General features: G+C 52.5%; 1 protein-coding gene across 1 annotated transcript in view; it reads right to left on the bottom strand.

The window, feature by feature from the left end:
* Positions 1-21,468, bottom strand: part of TUB (TUB bipartite transcription factor) — a 73,317-nt gene that overhangs the window by 41,817 nt on the left and 10,032 nt on the right. The window contains exons 2-4 of the transcript XR_008557977.1: positions 15,730-15,814; positions 15,221-15,406; positions 4,036-4,412 (exon numbers count right to left, since the gene is read on the bottom strand). The gene's annotated coding sequence lies outside the window, so the exon portion shown is untranslated. Of the gene's footprint in view, positions 4,413-15,220; positions 15,407-15,729; positions 15,815-21,468 lie in introns of the transcript that reaches the window.

Genomic DNA, 21,468 nt, shown 5'->3' with positions numbered 1-21,468 from the left:
GCACCATGCACTCTCTTATGGGCTCAGGAAGAGGTTACTGAGGGCATGCTGGGTATTCCCTCCCGTAAAATCCTGGACGACCAGACATCTTCTGGAACCAAAGTATGAGTGTCCAATGCGAGCAGAAGCCTGGGCCCCCACACGCCCACAGTAAGACTGGCCCAGGGCCGGTGTCCCCTAGAGCAGTGGTCGGCAAACTCATTAGTCAACAGAGCCAAATACCAACAGTACAACGATTGAAATTTCTTTTGAGAGCCAAATTTTTTAAACTTAAACTTCTTCTAATGCCACTTCTTCAAAATAGACTCGCCCAGGCCGTGTTATTTTGTGGAAGAGCCACATTCAAGTGGCCAAAGAGCCGCATGTGGCTCGAGAGCCGGTTTGCCCACCACGGCCCTAGAGAGATGGTTTCCTCATTCAGCTACAGCTTTCCATCAAAACCACCTGGAGGTTTGAAAAAATAGACTTCTGGGCTCTGTCCCAGACTCTACAGGGGCAGGGCCCAGGAATGTGCATTTTAGGACTCTCCCAGAGGTTCCCCTGAGGCAAATCACTGTTCTAGAGGCTTTGATGCCTCACAAAGAAATCACGGCCTCCCTTCCTGGTTCCTGAATTCAGAGGGCTCTTATTTGGTGCCAAACACCAGCTTGCAGTCAGCAGTCATGGAAGAGACCACAACCCCTAATGTGTGTACATACACACGTGACCCTCAAGGGAAGGCCCCAGCTCAGGGGCCTAGGGAATGAGGGCAGGCCCTCTAATGGCCCCTGAGATTACTGGGGCTCCCTGGTTCCCCAGAAGCCCAGAGCCAGCCTCTGCCTGGGCCCAAACACTCCTGTCTCCCTGACATCGCTAGCCTCCCAGCTCTCTGGGTCCCCCACTGAGAGCTGCAGGTCACCTGCTGCAGGTGCTCCCGGCCTGTGCCTGGGTCCCGGGGGGAGCAGAAGGCCTGCGCCCCGCCTGCCGAGGGCATACTTACGGAGTCATTTTATAGAGCTGCGTCCTCCTCTCAAACAGCGACCCTCCCCAGGCCCAGGGCCACAGCCCAGCCACGGGCGTGGCCGGGGCAGACTTGGTGTCACAGCCCCCTGTCTCCACGACACTCTTCAGCTTCACATTGGTGCTCGAGTCCCCCAGCCTGTTGTCAGGAAACACCGAGAGTCGTCACCCCGCCCCCATCCAACCACCCTGCCGAGGAGGCACTGGGTGAAGTGGCCTCCATGGTCCTGGGAACGGAGAGAGCAGCGGGGGAACGGGGAGGAGGGGCCCTCCGAGGGGTCCTGGAGCGCTGTTCTGAGCCCTATCTACTACGCTGGCCACTTCCGAGAGCTTCCTCCAAACTGTGCCCCTGGCAGCAGAGACCTGGGGGGCCCTGGGGCTCCCAAAGGCCCTGTCTTCGCGCTGGAGTCCTGGGGCCCAGTTAGGGCCTGATCTGGGAGCCTGGATCCCTTAAAGGATCCAGGGGCAGGGGCAGGACAACCCCCTGAGAGGGTCGTGCATCTGGGACACAAGCTTGAATGGAAGGGGCACGGGGCAAACAAGCATGGCCTTTGGCCCCTCTGAGCAGGGTCCCAGGGCGAGGGTGTGCGCCTCTCAGAGGCCCTGCCTTGAGGGAGGGGAGCCACACACGGGCTTCTCGGGCTGAGAGGCCACTAGATTGAAGGGTCCTCATGTTTCGTGTCAGGGCCCTGGAAAGGCGTTCTGTCCCCTCGTGGGGCCTCCCCTCACCACCCTCCCACTCGCTGGTCTGGGCCCAGCGTCGCCTCCGCTTGACTGATAATGCCCCACTGTCCTGGGGTTTGGGGGAACCTGGGTGAGGGAGGAGGTGGGGGCAGCCAGGGCACGGGCTGAGGCCCCTAGCACACGGTGGGCAGTGTCACGGAGCCCAGGCTTTGGGAAGAACCCTGACGTTTCCGTCCTGTTCGGAGAATCCTTGCTCTGTCTTTGTAGAAACAATGGCAGAGAACATCAAGGAGCAGGGAGGCCGCCTGCAGCTTCGCCCTCACACTGTGTGTCCTGGGAGCCACAGGGAAGGGTCAGCGGCACATGGACCCACTCAGGGTGCACTGATGGCTGAGGCTGGTGACCCCCTGCGTCCCCCTCCCCGACCCTGCTAGGAGGAGGGAGCAAGCTGAGCTGCACCAACTGCTAAAATCGCCCGCAGCTAGGCAGAGCCGAGTCCGACGTGACCGTGGGTATAACCACAGCTGGACTACATGGGGAATGGGCGGCGAGGCTCGCACTGTATCTGCATGGGGATATTCGGGTTCCTCATCGTGTTTTATTGCTCGTCGGGCCCCACGAGGGTCATGTTGACAAGGATTCACAGGCTTGGGATCCGCGCACCCCAACACAGGAAAAGGGAGCAGCTGTGGATGAAGCTGAGGTAGGGCAGGGCTGGAGAGCCACCCCCTCAGCCTCTTCCCTTCTCCCCAAGCTTCCCTGGGGATATTCCTGGGTGACCCGGGGGCTCCACATGTCATTGAAAGTCACTGGTCTGGTACAACCTTCCCATTTGCAGATGATGAAGCTGAGGCCCAGAGTGGGCAGTAATTTGCCAAAAAGGTCACACAGCAAGTTGGTAGCAGAGCCAGGACTGGAGCTAGAACTAAGGCCCCATGACTCCTCATCACTAAGGCCTCCAGCTCCCGGCAGAAGGCAGCCGGCCACCCTGTCCATGGTTCTGAACTCCTCCGACCTTCTCCCGCCCACTCCCTGGCTCTCCTGCAAGGAGGGACCTCACGGCTGGGCCACCCTTTCCAGAAATGAGGCCAAGACAGACACCGGAGTTCTTGGCCCTTCATGGCTGGATCCAGGCACCTGTTCTGACACTCTTCTCATGCTGTGTGCTCCCAGGTGACCGCTCCACTCCTGTGCTCCCCCGCCTGTCCCCCATGGGCTCTCACTTCCTGATGGTTCTCCTGAGCCCCAAAGACCTCTGGGCCCCTCCAGAAGCACCCCTAACTCACCAGCTCCAAACTCGAACGTATCTCATTCCAGACATGCTCTTCCTCCTGTTTCCTGGCAACACAAATGGCCTCGCCATCCACTCGATTGCCCCCGAAATCCAGATGCCAAAACCAAGCCAAACAAAAACAAACAAACAAAGAAACCCAGACGCCACCCTAACTCCTCCCTCCTTCATCTGGCCCTGGGACGCCCTCCATCAGCCCCCTCCTCTCTGTCCCCAATCCCTCTACCCGGGGTCAGGTCTCCTGTCTCTCCAGCCTCCTGCCCGTCTCTCCGCTCCACAAGCATCACACTTTTCAACACCAATCTGAACAGATCACTTGCCTGCTAACAAGGGTCCTTCCACGGCTCCTCCTTCCACAGGACAGAACGCAAACCCCTCGCGAGGCTTGCGAGGCTGCATGAGCTGCCCTGCCTGCAGGCCGGCCCGCCTCTGCTTGCTCCATCCACCCTGAAAGTCTCCTTGCAGATCTCCCAACGGAACATCATCGTCCTCATCTCCCTGCCCCTGCACGCACCCTCTTCTCTCCCAGGTCAACGCTTCCCCACGCGTGTCCTGAGGGTCACCTGCTTCACCTCCCCCTGACCTACGGCAGACTCCCGGTCACGGCCCTGCCCAGACCTCCTGAAAGAGAGCCCGTGCATCTTCCGCAGAGACCGGGGGCGCCGCGCACTAAACGCTGAGCGGCACCGTTCTGGGTGAGACACCTGTACGTTCCAGGGAGTGGTTGGCTGTGACTGGGTGTGGCCTCCTCTGGGCTGGGAGCTCCATGCAGGCAGGGACCGTGTCTTCCCCTTCCCTGGGAATCCTCAGCCCCTGAGGTAGCGAGTGCTGAATGAATGGGGGCAGCAGGAGAGTGAGTCCCAATGCCCATGCCCATGCCCAGGACCAGGACCAGGGGGACTCGCTTATCTGGAAATCTGGGAGGCTGCTCCCGGGGCCTCTGCTCCCGCCCCCAACCTCAGCCCATGGACAATGAAGGAGACATGCTGGGGCGAGGGTAACATGGGGCCGCCGGGAGCTTTAAATAGTGATGTTTAACACCAGGCTCTCCAAAAACTGTCTGCGTGTATATGTACATACGTTTATTGTAAGTTTTGCTGATATAAAGGATGTATAGTACACAATTTACGATTAAAAATTCCACAGAGCCAAATGATTGTCCCAGAAATCAATGCACTCATCGATTTTCCTCTCACTCTTTATCTGGAGCCAACCCATGGTGACCATGACCAACGAGTGTAGCTCCAATCTGAACGCTGGTGGGTATTTTCCTTTAACAGGTAAGATGATGAAACAACCAAGGCAGGTCAGAACTTCCCTCGCCCATCCACGGCTTGAGTGGCTTCTTTGCTGAGCTGGCTAGTAGTTTTTGAATAGTGGAAGGATGTGTCTTTAATACTTTGTTCTATTCCCATGAAGCAGCTATAGACATGACAAACTTTAAAATTCAATCTGCGTTAGTAACATTTTCCCATCACTTTGTAAGTCTAGACAAGCAACAACATAGCAATTTAATTCTTACTAATGGCTGTCTAACACCTGGCTCACAGCAATGCTCCTTCATTGTGCAGCTGATTCTCAGGAGCCTATGGGAGCCAGCTCCTGGGCAGGAACCCTAAGGAACTGAGCCTGACCCACCATGACCTGCGGGGCACCAGAGGGCCAGTCCCCCCGCCTCCACCACCCTACCCTCCAGCATCTAGGCTGTGAGCTGCCGGAAATGAGGTGGTGCTGGTCTCCCCCATGAGCCTCAGGTTCCTCAACGTGGAGGGGAAAAGTCATGACCACTGACTCCTAAGTGTAGGGAGGGTTCTATGCCCACTTGTCCCTTCTCCCCCCACACTCTACACTCATGCGCTGTTCGCGTCCATCATTCCACCAACATACTCACACACACGCTACCTCACACACACCATGCACGTATTTTGACCTGCACATAGCCCTCCACCTCCCAAACCACATACAATCACAGGTCAGCCCCTTCTAGACCATGCACAGACAAGCTCACATGCATACACATACATATTTAGCCTCCAACTCTATCTCATACGCAGCCATTATCCACATACCAAACCACCATACCATAATGTTCACACATATATACCTACCCAAAACTCCTTCACATACTTCATACATGCATTCTCCCCACCAAGTACCTATTACCCCCACTCAAAGCACTTCACACGTCAACAGACACCTTATTCTACCCACCACATATCCCCATCCAATATACCACACACTCAACTCTAGACACACCACACGCACCTCCTCCCCTCCCCGCACATACACATACTCACCACGCATGTCATCTGTTTCTCTCCACACTCACATACCATGGGTGCTCAAACATACACAGAGCTCCCATGCTGCCATGTTCCAAGACGAAGGACACTCCCCAGCCCCCTAAGCCCACGCCCTAGATCAGGAGCATGCCGGGGTCCTGGCAGCAGGAGGCAGGAAAGCTGCAGTGAGCTCCCCTGGGTGACAGCTCACTTCCTTGGAGCTCAGGGCATGGCCGGAGGCACAGAGAGGACACAAGGCCTGGGAAGGGTGGGTCAGGGCTGTGGCTAAACACCTTGGAAGCTTCCCTCAGATCAGCCTTAGGTGCAGGTGGCTCCAGCAGCCCACCTCCTCCCTGCTCTCCCCAGCACCCCACCTCCAACCCAGATGCCCGCCTGCTTTGGGACGCTCCATGGGCCTGCGGGCCTTGCTCGGGCTGCAGTGAATGCCGTCAGGCTCTCCTGGCTCCCAGGGAGGATCAGAGGGCACAGGATCCCGGGGGAGAGGGCTCTCAGCTGCAAACCCCACAGCTGCTCTCGGGACTTCAGGGAGTGTCCTTCGCCTGTGTCCTGCCAGACTGAGGCTGTGGCAGAGGCCCACCCTGTCCCTGGCTGTTCCAACCCTCAGCTCCCCCTGAAGGTCAGCCCTGTCCTGTCTCCCAGACACCATCCTGCACTCCTGCACGGTCCCTGCCTTCCGGCCATCAGCAACAGAGGTGAGTCCTGGAGTGGGGCATCTGTCTGTGCTCCCATCACTCCCAATGTCTGTGTGGACACCCCATCCTCTGAGGGAGGAGGAGTCAGTGTCCAACAGATGCCTGTGGGCTCCAGGGCCCATGGTGGGCAGATGCCAGCACTTCTGCCCGGAGCACTTCTGTCCAAGTCCAAGAGCAGCTTTGGAATGGCCCTGATGGACACAGGAAAGTCATCTCAGTGCACAACATCCCTTCTTAACACCACCCACAGTAAGGCAGAGGCATGGACCAGGCGTCCTTAGAGATGAACATCTCCTCGTTTAGAAAGCATCCTTCTCTCCCTCTCCCCCGCGTCTCCCTCCCTCCCCCGCGCGCCCCCCCCCCCTCTCTCTCTCACACACACACACACACGCACACACACACACACACACACACACACACACACACAGGCACGCGCAGAGACGGCCATCCTAGACTGGCCCCACTCTAGTGCAGCCAGTTCTCTCTGGACTCTGTACCCTGGTCCTCCCAGAAGACGCTGCCTTCAGGCTTCCATGGCAACAGAAGTTGGCTTCCTGGATGATGAGCTACAACAAGCCCTTCTCTCTGTCTAGCTTGGGGGGTTTCCAGTGGATACGGGCTGGGCATTTAGGCCTGAGCTCCAGACTCCGCTTGGCCATGGCTCACCTTGTGGCCTGGGGCAAGCCCCCAACCCTCTGGCCGCAGTGTCCCCAGGGCGCAGTGATGGTGACACGACATCCCGACCTTTTCAGTTCTGACACACTGACTCCAGCTCTGACTCACCGACTCTAAGTAATTTTCCTACATATCAGAAACATCTAGTTAAACTATAACCACAACAATCTTATTCACCAAAGCAACAGAAAAAATAACATACAGTATCTAGGAAATGTCTCAGACATACATAACAACACATTAAAACTCTACTAAAGCAAACTAGAAATATTAACTATACAAATACCCTTTCTTTCTGTATGGTATTGTAATTTCGTCAAATTAATTTAGAGATTTGATACTATTCTAATCACAAGTACAGTCAGATTTTTTTTTTTCAACTGGACAAACTTATTCTAAAATTCATCTGGAAAAATCAGCCCATTTTCCAAGATAGCCAAGAAAATTGTATAACGGAAAAAAAAAAAATAAGGAGGCACTTGCCACATCCGCTATCAACCTGACTGTGTATCTGAACTAACCAATAAACAGTGGCACTGGCCCGGAATGACCAAACCGACCAATGTAATGTGGAGACAGGCCTGTGAGTGCAGAGGGAACAGGTTTATGATAAAGAGAGCAAAAAGTGAAGAAAGGTTGTGCTCTCTGCTACATGGTTTGGAGACCAACTTGCTAGCCATTTAGGGGTAACTGTTATGTGCCTGCCTCAGATCACATAGACAGGTACAGGTAACAAATGGATGAAGGACTTATTAGGAAAAGGGAAACAAGAAAACTGCAAGTAGGAAGTGTTCGAGACTGTTTTTCTAATCAAGTGTAGGGAGTAGGGGAGCTTTTCTAAGTGTATCTGTAAATCCAGAAACCATACAGAGTTCACCAGGTCAAAAACAGCGGTCTTATCTCTATGGCAAGAGACACAACTGAAGTGAATGTGAAGTTGGCAAACATGCACTGAGGAGGCGTTTCATAAACGCTGGGGAGAGAGCTGACTGACCGTCTTGCTGGGAGGAAATATGGTCGTATGAGTAGATCAAAGACCTTTAATGGATACCTTTATGATAGTCATTCTTTTTGAGCCATTTATTTCACGTCTCTGAAGCTATTCTAAGGAAGTAATCAGGTGAGCATGGAGATTTATGTATAAAGATGTCCATCACTGAGAGCTCAGAAATTATTGAAATAAAACCAAATATTTAAATGAGTTTCAATAAGTCCATAAAAGAACTATTATACAGCCATTAAAAACAATATCTGTGTAATAACATTTAAGGATGTGGAAAACTATGTTGCATGAACACTTTCGGTGACAAAACATGCTATGTGACTCTGTGAAAAGGATATATGCACATATCAACAACATACAATCACCACTTGTGAACAAACTCAGACTGCATACTTTTCTCCAGATAACGCCTGAGATTTAACCCCCAGCCCCCAAAAATAGCAACTAAACAGAGTTTAAACCCATTTTTTTCAATCAACAGTTTTCTGCAGCAACAACACAGCACAATACAACCTAACTTAGAATTTACTCAGCCATGCTCACTACTCCATCCGCTCCACTCTGCACAGCTCCCTGCTGCTCCCAGAAGAGCAACAGGAACCAGCTCTGGGCATTAGCTCCCCGAGGCTTCCTGCCTCACCCTGAGTCCAAGCTTTTCCTTTCTCAAAACAGCTTTTTTGTTAAGGATATTCATGCAAAGTTTGCAAAAATACATCCCCAATGGACATAAGTGCTGTTGGTGGAGCAAGTAAAAATTAAACGGTTGAGAAAATCATAGGAAGAAAGAGTTAAAGGACAGAACAACAGAACATATTATTTTCTTTAAGGTCTTATTTTTAAGATGACAGACTTCACTGAAGGGAAAAGTAACATAGCGTTTACCGGAATTTTGTTTTCTCTTTATCGCATGTTTTTTGCTTTGTGGTTTGGCCTTACTTGTTTTTTTCTTTTCTTTTCTTTTTCTTTTAATAAATTAAGTTACCAACAGTGGGCTCTTAAGAAAAGATTAAAGAGAAATGCATGAAGGAAAAGATGCTCGACTTCATTACTCACCCGGGAAATGCAAAGTAAAACCACAAAACCATACACTACACGATCCCCAGAGGCGCTAAAATGAAAAGACAGAAAAGACCAAGTTTTGGGAGGATATGGAGCAACCAGGACTCATATTTCCGGTAACGTGCATGGGGAGAACCCTTTTGGAAAACGCTGGTAGCATCTACAGGGGCTGAACATAAAACTCAGCAATTGCACTCCTAGGCACATACCCCACAGAAATGTATACACATGTGCAATAATGTGCACAGCAGCCCTGGTCATAACTGCCAAGTGCTTTCAACTTTCCAAATGCCCATCAACGGTAGAATAGATACATAAATTGTGCTGCAGTCACATAATTAAACACCACACAGTAACAATGAATACAGGACTACATGCCTAACACAGATGAACCTCACAAATATAACACTGAGTAAAATAAGCCAAACTTGAAGAGTAGATGATGAATTATCCCATTTATATAAAAGCCAAACAAAGGCAAACTTCATCTATGACGTTAGGAGTCGGGAGAACTTCTTTAGGAGGGAGAAGGGGGTCAAAGGGTGTTGGCAATATCTGCCTCTTAGTCTGGGTTTTGTTACCATGACTCTGTTCAGCTGTGAAAACTCATTATTTGCTGTGCACTTGAAATGTGTGCATTTTTGGCTGCTCTGTCTGTGGAGTAGCCCGCTCTCAGTCTCACTGCTTCTTCCACTTAAAGAAAATTGTGCAAAAAAAGTTTGTGCATATTTATGTATACTATACATACTTCAAAAAAATGAAAAATAAATCGAAATGTTAATAGGAGTAAGCTCTGGGTGTTGGAATTATAGGTAATCGTATTTTTCCTGTATTATTTCATGTATTCCAAATTTACTGCAGTAAACATGTGGCCTTAAATTTTTGTGATTTTAGTTTATAGTATATGTTCACACACAGGAGGCCACCGTGCTTCTCACCGGTGCAGTGAAACTGGCCTGGGCAGGAGGCCACCACTTCTTTTCCTGAGGATCCATTTCCGCTCTCCTGTGCCTGGGCCAGTGACCCCCAAATCTGTCTGAACATTAGAGTCACTGGGGAGCTATTTAACACTTCAGATTCTTGGGCCATACTCCCTGAGATTCTGATTTTCTTGATCTAGAATGGGGTCCAACATGGTATTCCTCAAGTTTAAAGTACTGGGACCACGAACCATAATGTCTGAACTGGCCAAGCGTCCACTTTCCCCAGTGGACAGGGCCTGGGGAAAACCGCCTGGGGCACGGGGAGTCCGCATCAGATAAGGTTATGAAGCGAGGACCATGCCCTAGGATTTGGGAGTTTCCTGGGAAAACAAGAGCTTAGAAAGCCCAAGGTATCCCTGCCTCAGCCAGACACCATGAGAGAGAGTGGCAAAGCCTTTAAGAAAGAGCACAGATGGCCCAGCCAACATGGCTCAAGGGTTGAGCATTGACCTATGAACCAGGAGGTCACAGGTTCAATTCCGGGCCAGGGCACATGCCCGGGTTGCATTGTGGGGCTTGTAGGAGGCAGCCAATCAATAATTCTCTCTCATCATTGATGTTTCAATCTCTCTCTTCTTTTCCCTTTTCTGAAATCAATAAAAATATATTTAAAAAAGAAGAAGAAAGAGCACAGCTGTGGAATTGAACAGAAGATGGGATCAGATCCTGCTCTGTAAAAGCTCTTCGACCTTGGGGTTACCTGCCCTGAGGCTCAACTACATCACAGCAATTCACAGGGATGCTAACACCTACTTCATAGAATTATAAATCTGAAATAAGACACTATGTAAAACATTTAATTCAAAGCCCACACTGGCCAGGGCAGGAATTAACTGTTTTAAAAATAAGTGTAAGATAGTTCATTGAAAACTATAAACTTCTTTGAAAGATATTAAAGAAAAAAGAAAACCTAAATAAACAAATAAATATCCTGTGTTTAATGAATCAGAAGATTAAATTCTGTTAAAGTGACAACACTTTCCCAAATTGATATACAGATTCAATGCAATCCCTATCAGAACACCAGCTGGTTTCTTTGCAGAAATTGACAAGCTGGTTGTAAAATTCATATGGAAATTCAAGGGAGCCAGCATAGCCAAAACAATCTTGAAAAGCAGAAATTTGGACTGCTCACATTTCCTGACTTTGAAACTTTCAACAAAGCTACAGTAATCAGTAATCAAGGCAGTGTGGTGTTGGTATAAAGACAGACACAAATCAATGTAGAATTGAGAATCCAGAAATAGACTTACATTTACAGTCATCTGAATTTTGGCAAGGATGCCAAGACTATTTGATAGGGAAAAAACAGTTTTCTCAGCAAATGGTGCTGGGACAACAGAATATCCAAAATGAAAATGACCTGAGACCTACCACCTCACAGAACAGATCCATACAAAAATTAACTCAGAATTAATCAGACTTAAATGTAAGAGCTAAAACGATAAAACTCTTATAAGAAAATATAGGCATAAATCTTTGTGACCTTAGATTAAGCAAGGATTTCTTAGTACAAAAGCACAAAGCAACAACAGAAAAAACAGATACATTAAAATTTAAAACTTTCGTGTTTTACCATCAAGAAAATGAAAAGACAACCCAAAGAATGGGATAAAGCATTTTCGAATCATTACTAATAAAGGACTTGTATTTGAAATATATAAAGAATGTTTACAAGCCAATAATAAAAAGACAACCCATTTTTTTAAATGCACAAAGGATCTGAATAGACTTTTTCCCAAAGAAGACATACAAATGGCCTATAGGCACATCATTAGTCATTATATCAGGGGAATATAAGCCAAAACCACAATGAGAGACCAGCTCACACTCACTAAATGGCTACAATCTAAATCACAGATGAAACAGGTATTGGCAAGGAAGTGGAGAAGTTGGAATCCTCAAACATCGCTAGGAACTGAGTGTGCACTGGTGCAGCCACTCTGGGGGACAGTGTGGCAGTTCCTCAAAAGGGTGAGCATAGAGTTTTCCGGAAGCTCTACTCCTACATGCCCAAGAAAGATGAAACATGTCCACCAATGTGCACAGCAGCAGCATTTATAATAGCTAAAAAGTGGAAACAACCCAAATATCCATCAACTGATGGATGAATAAATAAAATTTTTATAGCCAAACAGTAGAATAGAATCTGGCAATGAAGAGAAATGGTATAGGCTACAACACAGTTAAACCCTGGGGACATTATGCTAAGGCAAGAAGCTAGTCGCAAAAAACTATACAGTATAGGTTCTATTTATATGAAATGTCCATAATAGGCAAGTCTATAAAGACAGAAAGTAAACTAGTTGTGTAGGGCTGGGGGTAGGTAGAGAGAAGGTTTTTTTTTTTGGCCGGGGGTGGGGGGAAAATAAAGAAAAATGTTCTGAAATTGATGGTTGCACAACTCATTAAATTACACACTATAAATAGGTTAATTGTATGGTATATAAATCACATCCCAATAAAAGTGTTTTTAAAAAACAAAAATAAATGACTGTTTAAAGCAAACATAATAACAATGTATTGTTGGGTTATATCATAGGTACAAGCAAAATGCATGAAGATAACAGCTCAAAAGACAAGAAGGGGGAATGGAAGCTACTGTTGCATGGTTCTTATGATATGCATGAAGTGGTTTAATAGTATTTTAAGATGGGCTGTGACAAGCTGAAGATGTATATTATAAATCCTAGAGCAATCACTAAGAAAAACAAATAAAAATAATAAAAAAAGTTTCAACTAATAAGCTAACAATGGAGATAAAAGGGCATCATAAAAAAATTACCCAATCTCAAAAAAAGCAAGTAAAGATGAAAAGGGAGTCAAAGAACTAGCGGGACAAATGGCATACTAATAACAAGATGGTAGATTCAAACTCAACCATCCTGATATTTAATGTGAGTGGTCTGAACACTCCAACTAAAAAGCCAAACTTGTTAGACTGAACAAAAATGATGCAATTACTTATTTGCAAGAAACCCCCTTTAAATACGAAGTCAGAGATATTAATAAAAGGATGGAAAGAGCTATGCCATCCAAACACTCATCAACAGAAGGCTGGAGCGATTCTATTAATATCCGACCACCGGACTTCAAGAACAAGACACAGTGCCAGGGATAAAGGAGGAATTTCACATTGATGAAGGGGTTAAGTTTTTAATTGGACATACAAACTTAAATGTTTACATACCTAACACAGAGCTCCAATACCTAAGCACGGGGAGAAAAAACAGAACTGAAAAGAAACAATGAAATGAAGGAGAAAGGTCCAGGGAGCAGCTCCAGCCATCAGCTTAGAGACGGAAGCTGACGCCACGGTAAATAATGAGACCACCAGAGACTAGTGGAAGGGAGAAAAGAGACCAGGCAGGATCCTGAGACACACCGGCATGTCCAGGGTGAAAGAGGACAAAATCTCATGAAGGAAACAGACACAATGATCAGCGTGGCAGGCGGGAAGGAGAGTGTGGGGTCATGGAGCGCAAGGGAGGAGGGCGCCCAGAGGCAGGGGCACTGGGCTTCGATGAATGCTGCTGAGAAGTAAACTAGGAACCGAAAGGCTTCCGCCGGATTTGATAGACTCATTGGAGACCTGGGCATGAGAAGCGTGGTGGGGACGTGGAGGCAGAAGCCGGGCTGCAGGGTACTGAGGACTCAGCAGGATGTGGGGACGTGGAGATAATCACTGACGGACGTCAGTGGGTCGGGCTGAGAAGGGTAGGAGAGAGGGGAGCTGTGAGGTCCAGGTATGTTGGTTTGGTTCTTCACTGGGTTGCAATGGAAGAGCCAGTGGGGCCAATGAAAACACAGAGGAGAGAAGGAAGGCTGGGTCCCTTCATAGCTGTGGCTGAACCATCTGACTTCACCGTTAATTGTGCCTATTTCCAGCCGGGGGAGATCTGTCCCTACACCTCCGCTCTCAACCCTGAGGCTGCCTGGCCTCTCGCCTCCCTGGTCCATCCACTGACAGCCCTGCGTGCCCACTCAGGACTGGCCACCACAGGCGAACATCACACCGTTGGTGCCATCTTGAATTATGCGGTTTTTAAGGGACACTGGCAGAGCCTTTCCACGTGAAGGGGCAGAGTGGTGTTGGGGGCCGCGGGAAGAGAGGCAGAAAGGAGTCATCCCAGACACGCAGCCCGGCCAGGGGTCCCTGCCAGCCAGCCGTCAGCAGCAGAGGCACCGTCCACAGTATGCCCAGGGCCTCTATGAAGCCAGGCCACCGTCAAAGAACCGCTCACTCACTCCCAGGAAGGCCCGCCTCCTCCCCACACAGCAAGGCTGGCTCTTGGCCTGCAGTGCAGAGAATGAGCCTGGGGCCGGGGGCCTATTTCCTAGTCCTGACTCTGCCATGAACTTGCAGTGTGACCCTGCCCTGAGGCCTCGGTTTTCCTGTCAGACGAGGGGTTGTATGTGAGATCTCAAAGATGCTTGCAACCTTGACCGTGTATGGAGGGTGGGTGCACCAGCTGCAGAAGACAGATGCGCTGCAGTCTCCCAGCCTCGTTGGAGTCAGACAGCGGAGGAGCCGTCCACCTGGGGCTCCCACTTGCACTCCTCCTCCTCCCCCTCCTCTTTCCCAAGAGTCTCTGAAGTTGCTCAAGTGATACAACACACCTCCCATGAGGCTGTGCGTAGAAAAGGAGAACACGTGGCCATGGGGCCATACCTGAGACCCATGGCTCTGCACACAGCTTCCCTTTCAGGACACCTCATCACAGACCCCACCAGACACCCAGGACCAACATCCCTGAGGGGGCAAACCAGAGCCCGAGATGCCCCCCTATTTCTCTGGCCTGGTCCCTGGAAAGGCAGATAGAATCCACAGGTGCTTGGGACCCTCAGCAGCCATGGTGCAGTGGAGAGGGGACCCCGTCATCTTGTCTCATCTGTACACAGGGCTGAGCCCCCTCCCTCACAGGGCAGCTGTTTCTGCCCATTCTTTGGGCCAAAACTACATCCTAGGCACCCTGCCATCAGTAGAGTGCAAATGAGGTCCCCTCCAGGAGTCCCGGGTGAGACCCATCTCCTGACTGTAGAATGCAGGCCTGGGGTGCCGGTGGGGCAAGTGGGATGCAGGTCTGGGTATCCAGACAGTGGGAAGGAATTCCCTCCGTGGTCCAGGGAAGGGCTGGCTGAGAGTCCCAGGACTGGAGCCCAGGGCTCTGGGCCTTCGCCTGAGCATCACCTGGCTGAAGTCAGGGCAAAGGGGCCACAGGAGGATCCAGCAGGAACAAACCAAGGCCACGACAGCCACAGTGAGTGCAGACTCTGGTTAGGGGTCACACCCTCCCTTGGACCCCATTCCACACACACCCGAGCACACATGGTGTTCATGGCACCACGACGCCCACGTCCTGCCCACCACCTCCCTGCACAGCGTCCTGCGGGATGGCCTTTCCCAGCCAGCGCTCCCTTCTCCCCAGCCAGCTCACCGAGCGATCTCCCTTCCTTCCTTCCAGTACTTCCTCCTGGTTGTTCTCCTGAGGAGGAAAAGCAGGGGTGACTCCACGCCCGTGTTGCCTCACCTCAGCATTCCTGCCCCTTGCCTGGCCAGACCGTGGTCACTCAAGGCCTCCTGCAGGGCCCCGGTCTCAGCCGCTTCAGATGGGAGTTAAGTGGGATCGGGGTGGAGGGACTTCCGTCGGGTGCTCCCTCTGTGGGGCCCAGGACAGCAGGCAGGCAGCCCAGAATGAGGGCGGTAGTGACCAGAGCTGTGGGAATGAAGCAGGGGCGGGTGGAGGCTGGGAGGAGGAGCCCACCGGAGAGGCTGAGGGCAGGAGCCGGAGCTGCCAAGGTCAGAGGCCTCCCTCTGTGTGGAGGAAGCCCCCGAGGTCCGGGGCAGGCAGAGGAGCAAAGCCTCCTCCTTCACCTGTGGGCAGCCGAGGCTTTGGAAGGTGTGCGAGGCGGGACCCCCTGTGGTGATGGAGAAGGGGAGGCCTTGGAACTGCTCAGGGGTGAGGTCATTGGGGGGGTGGGGGTGGAGTGGACATGAGGCGGGGTCCATGGGCTAAAGGTGGGGGTGTTGAGTGCTTACCGATCTCTTCGGTGGCCCCGTTTCAGGGGCCCAGGTTTCCTTTGTTGCTTTGAATGCTGAGATCCCATGGGCCGGGGAGTGCCTCCTGGGAACAAAATCCCGGTCTTGGCAAAAGGGCGCAAACCCAGAAAGAAAGCAAAGGGATCCTAGGCCCCATGGCAGCCAGAGGATGAGGAGAGTTTGGGGGCCGGTCCTGTTCGGGCTGCACACACAGCCTGGAGCTGGTGCAGGTCCTTGTCTCCCTGGGCTCAGTCCCGAAGCTAGCACAAGCCATTGGGTGTCTTCCTCCATCACCGTGGCAATCATTAGACCAGGCGTCCTCAAACTACGGCCCGCGGGCCACATGCGGGGGTTTCTGCCGTTTTGTTTTTTCACTTCAAAATAAGATAGGTGCGGTGTGCATAGGAATTTGTTCATAGTTTTTTTTTAAACTATAGTCCGGCCCTCCAACGGTCGGAGGGACAGTGAACTGGCCCCCTGTTTAAAAAGTTTGAGGACCCCTGCGTTAGACTAACATGGATTCATTAGGACATGGAAACCCTCTCTGCCGGTCACAGTCTCCCTCCTAGGCCCTTCAGGGTCAGACTAAGTCCCCAAGGCCTAAGCAGCCGTGCCACTCAGGGACACCCAGCTGCTAATTTCCACAGCGACACAGAGAGGGTATATCCCTGCATCTGTGGTTACCATAGCAACCCAGGCAAAGCCAGATGCACGGAGGATCAAGGCCCCACCTGGAGGACCTCAGCCAGAGGACCGCATTCACTGGCACTCTGTGGCCAGCCCTGGGCTGGGCAGGGTTCCGCAGCAGGCTCTGTGCTGAGGGACACACACTTTGTCCATCTGAGGGACGATGGGAGATCTAGGGTTTCCTCGTTTGTGTCCTCAGTTTCTTGTCCTCTCTCTCCACCTAAAGAGTACCTGAGTGATCTTACCCCCTCACAGGGCTTCAACTCCCACACCCTTACATCAAGGATCTCCATGCTACATCATGGGCCCATCCCTCTCCTAAAATCTAGACCCCTCCATCTACGTGCTCTCTGGACACATGGCCCTGGATGTCCACGGCACTTCACACTGAGGTGCGCAGCTGGGGCCTCCGTGAGTCTGAGCACCGATCTTATACATTCTGTCTCTGTGAGTGACAACCAGCCCCCCAGGCACCACCATAGCTTCCCGCTTTTCTTGTCCACCTTCTCTGCCAACGCAGACAGCCATCAAACCCTCCTGGAGTCACCTACCGAGCTCTCAACTGCACCACCCCCTTCGCTAGGCCCACACCCGAGGTCGGGCAGCCCTGTCTGCCGCCCAGATCTTGGGCAGCAGGATGGTGTCTGCCTCCAACGTGCTCCTCTAAATCCCCCTTCCGCTGGCACCAGAGCGAGCTGCGTGCTAACTGCCCATCTGATTACGACTCGGACCCTGCCTAAACCCTCCGCCGCTCCCGCCGCCTCAGGGCAGAAGCTTAGCTGCGGTGCTCTGCCCAAGTCCTGCCAGCCCTCCGGCCTCACCGGCCACCAGGCGCTCACTCTACGTCCGGGCCATGTCCCCTCTTCCCTACATCCAGTCCACTTCTTCCCCCTTCTTGTCCACCCTGTCCACACTCTTCAGTGGGTGCTTAGAAGAATAATCAGGACTCTGGGATTCGATTTCAAATTTCTGAGAGGAAATGATGCCTAACTGGACGTGGCTGACCCCACTCCGACTAGACCCTGGAGGCCTTTACCAAGCAGACCGGTAAAGACTTGTGGGGAGACGGTCAGCGGCTGGGGAGGAGGGTGCACAGCCCAGCCCATTCCGTTAATGCCCCTGGCCTCCAGAAAGCAGAGAACCACAGACGGTCAGCTGAGACTGTCAGCTAGGAAGGGCATCTCACCCCACCCTTCATGACACAGGTGGGGAAGTCAGAGGGAGGAAGGACAGAGCAGGTCGCCCAGCCTCAGTCTGCCGTCCTCTCTGCTGCGACACAGTCTCAGAGCTCCAACGCCGGCAGCTTCCGGGTGGGGAACCGTATGCGTGTGCCTGCCTGGGACCGGAGACCTCACGCCTCTGTCTCTCATAAACTCTCAGGTGTCTTCTGTCCTGCTGCAGACTGCATGGAACTTTCCAGTCAGGGTCAAAGGGCATCTCAAAGCCGACACTCAGACCACCACCTTCTCAAGCACAGTGTACTCCATGGTCCCCGTCCTGCCCAAGATCTCAGGTTTGGACACTGGTCCACACATTAAACCCGGGAAAAGCCCTATCGACTGCAGGTGAAGCCAGCTGCCTCCAAGGAGGCCCATCCTCACCTGGAGGCTGGGTGGGGCTCAGCTACAGGACACCCTGGGGGAAGGATGGGCAAAGGGAATCAGGGGACCTCAGCGCTGAATCAACTGCATCCCTCAAGGGTCCGCCTCCCTGGCAGGAAGCCCTTTGGAGGAAGCTGATGGACAGGTGACTCTGTGCGCACACCTGCAGCGCCAGGGCTCACTCTCTGCTGGGTGGTCCCTCCGCCTCTGTGGTGGGCAATGACTTCACCTCAAACCAAGTCCAAGCACACTTCCCTTGGGTTCTCCTTCTGTGCTCCAGAGCCCTGCAGACATGCCGCTCCGGCCGGCCCGGCACTTGGCAGTGTCAGAGCGCTTTTACACGGTGGCTGCTTTCATGGTGAGCACGGCCTTCGAGGGAGGGCACTACTGTTGATATTTCCCAGAAGAGGACACTGAGGCTCAGGGGAGGGACCCGCCTCGTCAGCGGCAGAGCAGGCACTGGGTGCCCTGCTGCCAGGCTGGGCGACTGGAGTGTGCGGCTCTCAGGTGCTAGGGAGGCCTCAGAGGGAGGCTGTGGGGCAGAGCGCTCCCAACACATCTCACCTGAGACGCCCGGGCCTCCCACCGTGATGGCTTCTGGGCACAGAGCGGCCCAGCCGCCCAGGCCGGGGCCTTGACATGACAATGCCGCAAGTCCCAGACAGGGCTTGGCATCCTGGGCACCCCCTTCGACATGGATCTTTCTGAAATGTTTAACCCTCAGACACCCTGAGCACAGCTAAGGGAGGGGGCAGCGCACAGGGGCAGGGGCATTCTCCCATGACCCGTGTGCCTCAGCTGTCAGCTCCTGCTCAGCAAAGCAAAAGCCCTTCAGCGAATCGGACCTACCCTCTGCAGAAGGCTGCTTAGCCAGCATCCATGTCTACGTCAGCGATTCGCCTCCCTGTCACACAGATCATCACAGTCTTCCATTAGCCACACGCTGTCCTCTCCCCGGGAGGGATGCAGGTACATGTAATTTCCTCTGTCTCCATCCACGTCCAGCAATGTCTCAGCTTCCTTTGAGATTCGTGCATCAGGGACTCTATCGGGCATGCCTGTACTTATCCCGCCCTGGCTGGGCATGATTATAGGAATGGAGCAAGCCCAGCGTGTTCTGTCCTCCAATTACCAGGGTAGTTACCATGGCAACCTGCAGACCCTCTTGGAGGTGTCCGAGGAGGAAGCAGGTCCAGAGGGATGGGGTGGAGAACGGGCATTCAGGGAGGACAGCCTAGGGTGGGGCCCCAGTTCATACAGAAGCTGAGCCCCAACCTGAGGCAGTAAAGAGTGAGAACTGAAGGGAATAGGGGTACAGGGCCCAACAGGAAGTGGGGAGCAGGGCCAGGACTAGGGTGAGTTGAATGAGGCATTCACCTGGGGTATAAAATCTAATAAAGTGCCAAAAAACTCAGTGATCAAGATAAATGATATTTAAATCAAAATGAATGCAAAATTATCTTCAATAGAATATCAATTTTTAAAGCACAGACAGGGTCCTCCAGGGCTGGAATGAGGGTGAGGCGAGGGAGGCCACGTCCCCCAGCCTGTCTTGACTAAATTTCTGGGTTTGTTCATTAGGGATGTTTTTGCATTCTTTTGCTTTTTAAAAATTATCGTATGAACATATTACTTATCTGGGTTACTGAGCTTTTTGGCGGTTCCTTAAATTTTGTACCTGCCTCATTACCCTAGTCTCAGGCCTGGAGGGGAAGACAGACTGAGTCAGGGGCAGGAGGGAGCCCGAGGCAGCTGGAAAGGTGTCATGTGACAGGGAGCCAGGAGACATGAGTTCCTGTCAGTTCTGACAGAATCCAATGCAGATTTTACAAGACTGTGCAACTTGAAGGTTGCTGTTGGGGAGCACAGGTGCCTAGCATGCACATGGCCCCCCAATATGGGGGGGGGTGGTGACAGTAACTCAGAGGGGGGCTCCCGCCTCCTGCCCTCCTTCAGGCTGGCTGTAGAGGGAAGGGGAAGAGAGAGGGAGGGCGGGGAGGGGCGGGGAGAGGGGAACGGAGGGGCGGAGGGGTGGCAGGGGAGAGGCTGGCAGCTTTGCACCACTGGGAGCAGGGATGGCAGATCAGCTGTAATTGCCTGAAGCTGAGAGGCTGTTGATAAGTGTTACTAATAATCAACCCTCAGATCTGACACCCAGCTCAGGCTGGGATTACTGTTTTGAATGGAAATCGAACCCAAACCAGTAATTACCCGGTGAGTGATGCCAGTCTTCCCTGGAGCCTGCTCTAGGCAGGGAAATGGCACCTGCATGTCGGTGTCAGCCCTCAGGGAGGGGCTTCCTCAGGCCGCCTCTTTCCAAGGGCACCAGCTGGCCTGGCCTCCCTCACTCAGGGGGACAGTCGACGGAAACCCCACCCTTCTCCCTGCACCGCAGTGGGAGGGACGCCCACCCATCGCCCACCCATCGTCCCTGGCCTCCTGGCAGAATCCCGACCTCAGACCTCACTCACTGCCCAGACCTGGGCCGGTGGAGGTCCCTTGAGGACATTGTCCCGAGCTGTCAAAAGCAGGTTCTGGGTTCGGGGAGGGGGAGGGTGGTGGCTGTATTCACATGCAGCCCTTGAAGTCTCTGTCAGGGACCCTTGCACAGCCACACAGTTATCCCCTGTTAGACCAGGAGGCTCCTGGATCGGCCTGAGCTGGGGCAAGGCCACCACAGGCGTACAGCCCACCCTGGCCCGTCTCCACCCCGGTGAGCCGCGTGTGCTTGCTCTCCGTGACAGACCAGGCCAGGTGTGCCTGGAAACTCTCCCTGGAAACAAGCGGCATTCTCCGGCCCTCGCCTGTGTCTCCTCGGTGCCTCTCACCCTATCTGGGGAGCCCCAAAGTGCTGGCCCCACCCACAACCAGGCTGGACAGGAAAGGCTGCCCTCCCACCACACTGGTGCAGTGGTGGCGTATCTTCACCACACACACCTCTGCCCTCTCCGCTGTGCCAGGCCCTGTGGCCCAGAGGAGAATAAGGCAGTCCCTGCTCTCAAGGAGCCGTAGAGAGGAGGATAAGCAGGCAGGTAATGGCTGATCTCTACACCTGCAGGCAGTCCGAGTAAAAACGTCCTGAACTGCAGTCTGGAGGTGTTGCTAAGCTGCCTCAGTTGACGGGACCTGGAGGGGTCCAGAGTGTATGTGTCCACAACCTTTCAGGTTGGAGCTGGACAGTGAAACACAGGCAGTGCCAGAACACTCAGCACCCTACGCAGAGCGAGCCGGCACCTCGAGGGCGCCACCTAGTGACGGCGCAGCGGGAATGCAGCTCTGCCTTTGGGCACTGGGATACCCCTCTGTTCCTCTCCTTCCGGAGGCAGATCCCAGAACTCAGCTGTGCAAATGGAAACTGGAAAGTGGTCCGGCTTTGTTCACAACAGCTGGAACTTGGAAGAAAGAGGCACGCTAAGCCCAGGATCTGGAAGCTCTTGGGCAGCAGGCAGGG

This window comes from Eptesicus fuscus, chromosome 13 (genome assembly GCF_027574615.1).
Source record: "Eptesicus fuscus isolate TK198812 chromosome 13, DD_ASM_mEF_20220401, whole genome shotgun sequence".
Classification (NCBI taxonomy): Eukaryota; Metazoa; Chordata; class Mammalia; order Chiroptera; family Vespertilionidae; genus Eptesicus; species Eptesicus fuscus.
The sequence above is the reverse complement of the archived record's forward strand: the minus strand, read 5'-3'. Positions and strand labels throughout refer to the sequence as shown.